At 43.3% G+C, this 11,129-nt stretch overlaps 1 pseudogene; it reads left to right on the top strand.

Moving 5' to 3' along the window:
- The first annotated feature begins 4,916 nt into the window (after positions 1-4,916).
- Positions 4,917-10,336, top strand: LOC120242064 (annotated as a pseudogene).
- The last annotated feature ends 793 nt before the right edge of the window (positions 10,337-11,129 follow it).

Here is an 11,129-nt window from a genome sequence, read left to right as displayed (position 1 = left end):
CCTGATGTGAGGATTGTTTCATGTGTCTATTAGACCTTTGTGTGTCATCTTAAGAGAAATGTCTGTTCAAGCTTTTGTTCTTTTCTAACTGGGATGAGTTTTTGTTATTCAGATAGGAGTTCTTTGTGTATTCTGCATGATATGAAATTATCACATATGTGATTTACAAGGTTGCTTTCCCATTTTTATGGGTGTCCTTTCAATCTCTTGATAGTGACCTTTGATGCACAAAAGATTTTCATCTTGCTGAAGCCTCATTTACCTACTTTTTCTTGTGTTGCCTGTGACTTTCGTGTAACAGTTAAGAAGCCTTACTGAATGCCAAGTTCATGAGGATTTCTCCCTGGGTTTCTCTCATTCTTGGGCTACCCAGGACAGGCTCTTCAGGGCTGAGGATTCTCAGCAGAGCTGTTCCCGAGGCCTGGAACTCTGATAACACACATATCTACACAGCTGTTTATTGTGAAAAAACATGAAGTTTATGGTAACGGAGTTTGTCTTACGTGATGACCTTTGATTCCTATGACTATACTTTGATACTCAATACCGTCGTCATTATATATCCAACATAGCAATGTTTTTGAAATGTTTTTAATTTTTGTTTTTATGTTAGAGAGAGAGAAAATGTCAACAGTGGAGAGGGGCAGAGGGAGAGATAGAGACAGTCTTATGCAGGCTCCGCACTCTGTGATGAATCTGAAATGAGCCATGATCCCATGACCTTGAGATTATGACCTAAGCAGAAATCAAGAGCTGGACACTCAACCAACTGAGCCACCCTGGTGCCCCACACCCACCCCAGAGTCAATTTTCTAGCTTGTTTACACACATGACCATAACATGGTCCTCGTGTGCCCTGACTCATCACAGACAAGGAAGTATCTTCTGGGAGGACAGGTGGGTGAAATGGTTTCTGCTCAAGGGGAGATGTCACAGCCCAGTTCTGAGCGCCAGGCCAGATTCCACTGTCTGAGGCCATGTTTGCCATTCTCATTGTCTATGTGAACACTGTTTCTTCTCGTTGTTCACAGACAAGGAGGGAATAGGCGTGTGTCTGGCTCCCCATCCCACACCCTTGAGCTGCAAGGTCATGACTCCTGGTGTTCTTTGTCCAAGGCCATTACATAAGCAACAATCAGGTTTTCAACATTAGGAGTGACAACGTCGTTTTTACAAATAAAAGGTGATAGTTATATAGGAATTAGAGAAAATCACAACAGAAATAAAATGTCAAAGTTTAGAAGTCTTGTGAAAATACAAAAGGGAATCCTTCCTAAATGAGGAGATGAGGCCAGCAGTAGCCTCTTTCCCATCCAGCTCCTGGCCAGTTGCGGACCCCACTGATGGGAAAAGCCACGGAAGTGGACGGAGCTTTCCTCGACCCAGTAACACCCCACCAAGGAGACAGAGTCATACCAGTCAATGAGAGATGGCCAGAGAACAGCTGAGAGGGTATCACAGCCCAGCTGATGAAAGGTGGTCACAGACCAGCCAGTGAGAAGGCACCATCTTCAAACCTCCACCCCACCCTGTTTGTCCCAAAGGTCTTTTTCTTTACAACAACCAACCCCAATTCTCCCTTTTCCCTGTAAAACGGCATCCTCTCCTTTCTTCTCTGAACTTGCCCATGGTTTTGCCATCTCTTGCATGTCCTGATTTGCAATTCTTGCTATTGCCAACAAATCCTTTTTTGCTTGTAAAATACCAGACACTAACGTTTATGTACTTGGAGGTCAAAACCTGTGCCCATTAGAAGTCTGCTGGCCTTCAGTCCTACCCCTGTGTGGACTCAGACTATTCCTGCCTGGAACCGTGCGGGCCTCTGGACCATGTCTTTTTCGAACCAGCCTGTTCCTGTTGAAACTGTGTTTCTTAGGATTTGCTATTTTTGCTCTAAAGGAAAAGCTATGGAATGGGATCCCAGTCATCAAAATGTATGAGGGAGTCCCTCAGCCCCTATTCAGCGGTCCTCTCTGGTTTTACGTTTGAAAACTGCGGTCATTCCTCAAGTGAATTTCTAACTACATGAACTAACTTCAGCAGGGGTAACTGAGAACATCAATGGCCATCACGAAAGACTTCTGACCTCCCCTAAATGACTCTTATCAAAATTGAACAGTTATGGCTCTAAATTTGTCATAACCAGATGAGATGCCTACTTTAATGGGTATTTGGAAGCTTCCTGACACTATCAGGATATAAGTTCCCATCTCTGCAAGACACCATTTCTAAATTCTCAGAGACAAACCCGTGGAAGGTGTCCAAGTGGCTTCCGAGCCTCCTCCTTCCCCATCGTCTTTGTCTCCAGACAGGAGGGAGCTCCTTCCAGTGCAGACCAGGCATCAGTGCTCCCTCCCCGCCTCCCCTCTGCCCCCCCCTCCTGTGTACCGCCGTCCTCCTTTTTTTTTTAAATTTTTAATGTTTATTTATTAGCGAGACAGAGAGAAACAGAGCATGAGCGGGGGAGGGGCAGAGAGAGAGGGAGACACAGGATCTGAAGCAGCTCCGGGCTCCGAGCTGTCAGCACAGAGCCCGATGCCAGGCTTGAACCCATGAACTGTGAGATCATGACCTGAGCTGAAGTCGGACACTTAACCGACTGAGCCCCCCAGGCGCCCCACCACCGCGCTGCTTCTAATCCTTCCACTGAAGGTCCTTTTCCTCTGATTCTCTCCCCAGTCCTTCCTCTCCCGAACCTGTTAAGACAGGCCCCTGTGTGGATCCAAATAAAGCCCAATGACTTAACTTTGCTGAAGCTGAACAAAGGCTGAACATCAAGCCAGAATTAGACTTTCTCAGAGTAACAGAGGATCCCCAGAGGTTTGCCCTACTAAGAAGAGGCACCAGGAAAGTAAAAGCTATATTCACAACAACGAAAAGATTTTTGTCCCACCTGAATTTTCATGAAGAAAACGCTTGAAGTTCTATACCTGAAGTTTTCCCAAAATTGTGCCAATTCAGGATCTTCTCCATTTTATTGGCTCACATTTTAAATACAATTTTAAGGGGAAAAATTAAAAAATAAAAATAAGTAAGATTTTAAGCGAGAATAAATGCTTTCCCACAGTGTGTCTGTGGTCAAATATTCCTGGGATACCTGAAGGCTTTTCCATGGTGCTTTAAGTTCATAGGGTTTCACATCACTGTGCTTACACGTGTGTCCTCGAAGGGAAGAGGGACAAGTGAAGGCTTTCCCACAGTGTGGTCATTCATAGTGTTTCTCCTAAGTGTGGGTCCTCACATGTTTTTGAAGCCTTGACTTATACCAGAAGGCTCTCCCACACTCCTGACATTGATAGGGTCTCTCCCCAGTGTGAATTCTCACATGATGAATAAGACCAGAGTGATACGTAAAGGTTTTCCCACACACGTCACACGCATGGACACCCTGTCCACAGTGACCTTGCACATGACCCTGAAAGGAGGCCGTGCAGGTGAAAGCTTTTCCACATTTCTTGCACTCCAGAGAGGTATTACTACTGAGACTCTTCACGTATGTCTCAGAAGCACTCCCGGTGTCCTGACCTTCACCGGGTTTCTCTACAAGGTCTGCGTCCACATGAGGGCTGAGGCTCATGACGGAGCTACAGGCTGGCCCACATTCCTCACCGGGACTAGGTTTGAGTCCTGCCTGAGATCCTCTCGGCTTCTCAAGGAAGGAACCATCTGCGAAGGCTTCTCTACACTTAGCGCATTCACAGGATTTGCCTCCAGTGGGGCACCCCTCACGCACAGTAAGACTTGTAACCGGGCTCAGAGATTCTCCACATTGATCTTCAATACGTTCACAGACATCCTCCACCAAAGAACTTCTGTTCAATATAGGAAGGCACGTGGTTAGGGAATAATGATTATAAGCAATCTCTTTATTAATTAATGATCTATTGACGCTTTTAACCATTGTTGGACTACTTAATGTCCATTTCCAATGAATGAATATGTTTGGGGCACTGTCTGCATGGTGAGAAAGTGGAGCAAGATAATGCTTTGGCATTAGTACCATCATAACTTTCTGGGTTTCTTACATGTGATTTTTCCTGACCATTGTTTCCAACTGAATTGTTTTTCAGATGATCAATTCCTAGAATGCAGTTATAAAAACTCTGTCTTGTGAAAATTCCACCAACACGATTGTTGAGCTAGATTTGCAGCTGTTCTCTAACTTCAAGTTAGTCTCACAATCTCTCCAGATCCCCCCGTCCCACACGTACAAGTGTCTCTCACCTCAAACACTTTGTTGGGTTTGGGTCTCATCTCCACTGCTATGAAACTTCTGGTTTTCTCCAGAAACAAAACAGGGATCATTTATTGTAAATATTACTGTTTTCTCTTCACTCAGTAGCCCATTCTGCAAAGTATTCCACAGAGTCTTTGATCCACACATTTCACCTCTACTGGAAGAAACTATAAGCCTAATTTAATTTCTTGGAAATGATCTGATGTATACAGGTAAGAAAATACACCATACGCCAATTTCTATTCATATAATGATCTCAAAATGTAAATGAGGTTCATCAAGAAGAATGGACATGTGACCAAAGAAAAATTCTTAAGACATTAGTGATTTGGGTCTTTGGCAATAATAGGAAAAGTGTACAAAATGGCAGCCCATTCACTCACAGATACCTCCAAACAGATGGAGACTGGGGCACCTGCGTGGTTCTGTGGGTTAAGCATTCTACTTAAGCTCAAGTCATGACCTCATGGTTCATGACCTCCAGCCCTGCGTGGGCTCCGCACATTGACAGCCTGGGGCCTGCTTGGGATTCTCTCTGCCACTTCTATGCACAAAACATATGGAGACTATTGTGGAGATAAGTATCAGAAAAGCAAAATAGGAAGGAATTGGGCAAAATGCACACATCCACACCCTACCTCTACAAGAGGAATACAAAAGGCTCACCACAAAGGTGAAGATGGGTGAAAAGTCCTATAGGTAAGCGAGGTGAATGACAGACATCACCCTTCTCGAACAAAGACTAAGTCACCTTTTTTAAAAAAACATTTTTTAATATTTTAAAATATTTATTTACTTTGAGAAAGAGAGACAGAGAGTGAGCAGGGGAGAGACAGAGAGAGAGGGTGACACAGAATCCGAAGCAGGCTCCAGGCTCTGAGCTGTCGGCACAGAGCTGGACATGGGGCTCGAACCCACAAACTGTGAGATCATGACCTGAGCCAAAGTCAGACCCTTAACCAACTGAGCCACCCAGGCATCCCAGACTGAGTCACCTTTCTAATGGATACGTCCAAATGCTTCTTCCTTCTTCAGAACTTGGTCAACAGGAGGAATACTGGTCTGTTCTGAAGGCACAGAGGCCCCCGGGGAAGGCTTCCTGCGCTGCCCCAGCTGCCATTAGGTGGTTGGATGGTATGTGTGGCTGCTGCCCTGCCCCTGAGAATAGCTCTCATCAGGAGGAATTTGAAGGACAACAAGCAGTCTGGAAGTTGGGCTCTTACTTTAGTCTTCAAGTTCATGGATGATGGATAAATGTGTTTTTTTCCTTTAGTGGAAGTATGTGGATCTATAATATTGTCAGTTGTATAGCATAGTGATTGGACAACTACAATCATTACAAAATGTTCACCACAATAAGTGGAATTACCACTGGTCACTATACAAAACTATTAAAATATTATTGGCCATATTGCCTGTGCTGTACTCTTCATTCCCATCACTTATTTATTTAATAAGCCCAACTTTCCACTTCTCAGTCCCCTTTACCTACTTCACATGTTCCTCCGGCCTCTTCCAATCTTACAAATTCCAATTTCTTCTCTATAGTTTTATATCTGTTTCTATTTCCTGGGTTTTTTTTAATGTCTTATTTATTTCTGAGAGAGACAGAGACGGCATGAGCAGGGGAGGGTCAGAGAGAGAAGGAGTCACAGAATCCGAAGCAGCTCCAGGCTCTGAGCTAGCTGTCAGCACAGAGCCTGATGTGGGCCTCGAACCCACAAACCATGAGATCATGACCTGAACCAAAATCGGACACCTAACCGACTGAGCCACCCAGGCACCCCTCTATTTTCTGCTGTTTATCCATTCATTATGTTGTTTAGATTCCACATATAAGTAAAATATGGTGTTTGTCTTTTGGACTTATTTACTTGGAATAATACCCTGTGGGTCCCTCCATGTTGTCACAAATGGCGAGACTTCATCCATTTTATATGGCTGAGTGATACCCCTTGTATGTAGATATTGCATGGTCACTATCCCTTCATCTGTTGATGGACTCCTGCATTGCTCCCATATCTTAAATACTGTGACTAATGCACAGGGAACGTGATGGTGCACATATCTTTTTATGTTAGTTATTTTTTTGTAAGTGTATCTACCCAGAAATGGAATTATGGACATATGGTACTTGTGTTTAGTTTTTTGTGGAAACTCCATAGTATTTTCCAAGGTGACTGCACCAATTTAAATCCCAACAATAATGAGATGTTTTTTTCCTCCACACCCTCACCATCACATGTTACTTCTGATCTTTCTGATACTAGCCATTCTGGCTTCTGTGAAGTGGTACCTCATTGTGGTTTTGATGTGCATTTCTGTGAGGATCAGTGACATTGAGCAGCCTTTCATGTGCCAAGTGGACATCTCTATATCTTCACTGGGAAAATGCCTACTACATTCTTCTTTTGATTTTTTTATTTTTTCCTTTTGTTTCCCTTTCTTGAAGGGATGATTCCAGAAAAATATTGCGAAGGTTGATGTCCATGACTTCAGCATCTCTGTTTTGTCTCAAGACATGTATGGATTCAAATCTTACACTGAGATACTTAATCCATATTGAATATACATTTGTGCAAGGTGTAAGAAGGTGATCCAGTTTCATCTCCTTGCAGGGAGCTGTCTCATTTTCGCAACACCATTTATTGAAGAGAGAGTCCTTTCTCCATTGTATATTCTCAGATCCTTCTTTGTAGATAATCTGGCCATATAAGTATGGGTTTACGTCTGGACTCCCTATTCTGTTGTCTTAATCTCTGTGTCTGTTTTTCTGCCAGTACTATACTGTTTTGTTTAGTATAGTTTGAAATCTGGGACTGTTACATCTTCATCTTTGGGATGCTTTCTCAAAACTGTTTTGGCTATTTGGAATCTTTTTGGTTTCCGTCCAAATTTTAGAATTTCTTGCTCTAGATCTTTAAAACTACTGTTAGTATGTTGACAGGGATTGCATTGAATAGGTAGAGTGCTTTTCATACTATGGGCATTTCTAACAATATTAATCCTTGCAATCCATGACAATACTATATCTTTGGATTTATTTTATCATCTTCAATTTTGTTCATTAAATGTCTTATAAGTTTCAGAGTACAGGTCTTTCAACTTCAATTGGGTACATTCACTCACTGTCTTTTATTGTTTTTGAAGGCATTGGACATGAGTTTGTTTTCTTAATTTCTCTTTTTGCAGCAACCTTTTTTACAGTTTATTTATTTTTGAGACAGAGAGAGACAGAGCATGAGTGGGGGAGGGGCAGAGAGAGAGGGAGACACAGAATCTGAAACAGGCTCCAGGCTTTGAGCTGCCAGCACAGAACCCAGTGTGGGGCTTGAACCCACAAACTGTGAGATCGTGACCTGAGCTGAAGTTGGATGCTTAACTGACTGAGCCACCCAGTTGCCCCTGTTTTCTTAATTTCTCATCTGCTTTTTTTTTTTATTAGGTATAGAAATGCAACAGATTTTGGTATATTAATTTTTAATTCTGTAATGGATCTAAATTAATTTATTATTTCTAATAATTTTGTAAAGTCTTAAGGATTTTCTCTATATACTTTCTTATTTTTTTTTTTTAATTTATTTCTAGGAGAGAGAGAGAGAGAGACAGCGTGAGCAGGGGAGGGTCAGAGAGAGAGGGAGTCACAGACTGAAACAGGCTCCAGGCTCTGAGCTGGCAGTCAGCACAGAGCCCGACGCGGGGCTCGAACCCACGAACTGCGGGATCATGACCTAAGCGAAAGTCGGACGCTTAACCGACTAAGCCACCCAGGCGCCCCTCTCTATATACTTTCTTATCATCTGCATATACTAACAATTTTCTTCCTTAACAGTCTACATATTTCTTATTTCTTTATCTTGTCAGACTCCTATGGCTAGGACTTCCAGTACTGTGTTGAATGAAAGTGGTGAGAGTGGACATCCTGGTTTGTTCCTGATCTTAGAGGAAAAGCTTTTGGCTCCTCACCATTGAGTAGGTTAGCTCTGGGTTTGTTATATATGGCCTTTTCCTTGTGTACACATTTCTTGGAGAACTTTTATTGGGAATGGAGATTGAGGTGCTCTGGTGGCTCAGCTGGTTGAGTGTCTCTTGGTTTCAGCTGAGGTCATGATCTCACTGTTGGTGAAACTAAGCCCCACCTCGGGTTCTACATACTGATAGCATCTCCATGGGTCTCTCTCTCCCTCTCTCTCTGCCCCTCCCCTGCCTCGCACTAGCTCGCTCGCTCTCTCTCTCAAAATACATAAATAAATGTAAAAAAAAAAAAAAAGAAATGGAAAGGAGGTTGAATTTTGTCAAATGATTTTCTACATCTATGGAGATGATCACATGATTTTTGTAAGTTATTTCATTAATCTGGTATCTTATTTTGATTGATATACATGTATTTAAAAAAATCTTTGCACCAACTTGACAATAAACTATTTGTACAAAAAAAAAAAATCTTTGCATTCCTGGAACCTCACTAGATTGTGGTGAATGCCCTTTTGAATGTATTTTGAATTCAGGGTGGTAATATTTTGTTTAGTATTTTTGTATCCATGTTTATCGGGGATATTCATCTATAATTTTTTTGTATTAACCTTGTGTTTGGTATGAGGGTAATTCTTGCCTCATGAAAGAATTTACAAGCATTCCTTCCTCTTCTACATTTTGAGATAGTTTGAGTAGGGTAGGTGTTACGTCTTCTTTGTATGTTGGAAGAATGCACCTGTGAAGTCCTCTGAGTGGTCCTGAATTTTTCCTGGAAGTGGTTTGATTAGTAATTCAATTTTGTTTCTAGTAATAGACCTGTTGATATTTTCTATTCAACCTGATCAACTCTTAACAGACTGTAGTTTCTAAATATGTATCTGTTTCTTCTGCATTGTGCAATTTGTTGGTATACAATTTTTCAGAGTAATCTCTTTTAATCCACTGTTATTTCTTTTTTTTTAATATTTTATTTATTTCTGAGACAGACACACACACACACAGTGTAGCAGGGGAAGGTCAGAGAGAGAGGGAGACACAGAATCCGAAGCAGGCTCCAGGCTCTTAGCTAGCTGTCAGCACAGAGCCCGATGCGGGGCTCGAACCCACCAACCGTGAGATCATGACTTGAGCCAAAGTCGGACATTCAACCATCTGAGCCACCCAGAAGCCCCAATCCACTGTTATTTCTGTGGCGTCAACTGTAATTTTCTTCCATTTCTGATCTTGAGTCTTCTCTCTTGTTTTTTTGATTAGTTTTGCCAGATTTTATCGACTGTATCTTTCCAAAGAACCAGCTCTTAGAGTGTGAGCACATGAGCGGTCAGGGTCTATTGCTCCCTGGCGGTCACCTGAGCCGGGCCAGCTGAGCAGGGCCTCATGGAGGCAGTGTCAGCATGGCGACTGCCCAACGAGTAGCTCTGAAGCAAGTTTTAGAAGTCAGGTACCCGGGAAAAATGACTTTTACTCCGATGAGCCACCTTCTGAGGACCCTGCTCCAGAGACAGGAGGGTCTGGGCCTCCAGCGCCAGCCTGGTGCTCATCTCTGCAAGGTCGGTGGCTGTTTGGGCCCCAAACATGCTCCAGATGTCACCAGGCACCAAGGTAAGGGGCCTCAGACCCTGGGCTGGAGATGGGGACATGAGCAGGCTTGCACACAGCAGCATCCGAAATTGTAGTAGGAACAGAAGATGAGGTTACACCTGAAGTTGTTGAAAAGGGAAGGGAATCGGAATTACGGGAAGCGTGGGTGAAGCACCTGAGGAAGAGCTAGATTCCACAGCAAAACATGAACCCAACAAAGATAAAATTTTCCAGAAGTTTAAAACTAAAATAGCCCTAGAGCCAGAACAGCTGCTTAGATATGGCAGAGGGATTGCCCCCATCTGGGTCTCTGGTGAGAATACGCCATGAGAGAAGGCTATTCCAGATCGTCCCTGTGGTGCCAAGGGAATATCTGAGTTCCCGGACATATCTCAGCAGTTCAACTATCTAAAGGCTGCCAGACCGGGCGGGAATGTTGACGGGGGTGTTCTGGCTGTCCCCACCTGTGCTGAAAGCCGGAGACTGGGGATTGGCTGCACAGAGGAGCTGGTTTGGAGGGAAGAGATAACAGATACACCCTGAAGACAAGGTCCTAAAGCCTTACAAATGCCTGTACTCTCTTACACCTTACAATCCCATTCCTAGGACTTTATCCTAAGGAAATAATTACACAAGAGACAAAGATGTTGTTCTAGGCGAGTTTACAAAATGTAAATATTAGTGAAACAAAAAGGTCCAGTGATAAGTAATTAAATAAATTTTGGTGTATCCCTACAGCAGAAGGTAATGCACTGTTTCTTCTTCTTTTTTTTTTTATTAATTTTTTATGTTTTATTTATTTCTAGGAGAGAGAGAGAGAGAGAGAGTGAGCAGGGGAGGGTCAGAGAGAGAGGGAGTCACAGACTCCGACACACGCTCCAGGCTCTGAGACGGCAGTCAGCACAGAGCCCGACGCGGGGCTCGAACCCACGAACCGCGAGATCATGACCTAAGCGAAAGTCGGACGCTTAACCGACTAAGCCACTCAGGTGCCCCTGCACTGTTTCTTCTTAATGTTTTGTTTTTAATTTTTGAGAGAGAGAGAGAGCACATGGGGGAGGGGCAGAGAGAGAGGGAGACACAGAATTGGAAGCAGTCTCCAGGCTCTGAGCTTTCAGCACAGAAGCTGACACAGGGCTTGATCTCACAGTTCATGACTTGAGCCGAGTCGAAAGTTTAACCAACTGTGTCACCCAGGAGCCGCAATGCGGTCTTAATGATATAGACCTATGTGCACATGTAATAAGATACAGGTTTAAGGGGCGCCTGGGTGGTTCAGCTGATTGAGCATCTGACATCAGCTCAGGTTATGATCTCTCTTATGGGTTCGAGAACC

This window comes from Hyaena hyaena, unplaced genomic scaffold (genome assembly GCF_003009895.1).
Source record: "Hyaena hyaena isolate Hyena2069 unplaced genomic scaffold, ASM300989v1 scaffold_296, whole genome shotgun sequence".
NCBI lineage: Eukaryota > Metazoa > Chordata > Mammalia > Carnivora > Hyaenidae > Hyaena > Hyaena hyaena.
Note: the sequence above shows the minus strand (reverse complement) of the source record. Positions and strands in the feature narration are given on the sequence as shown.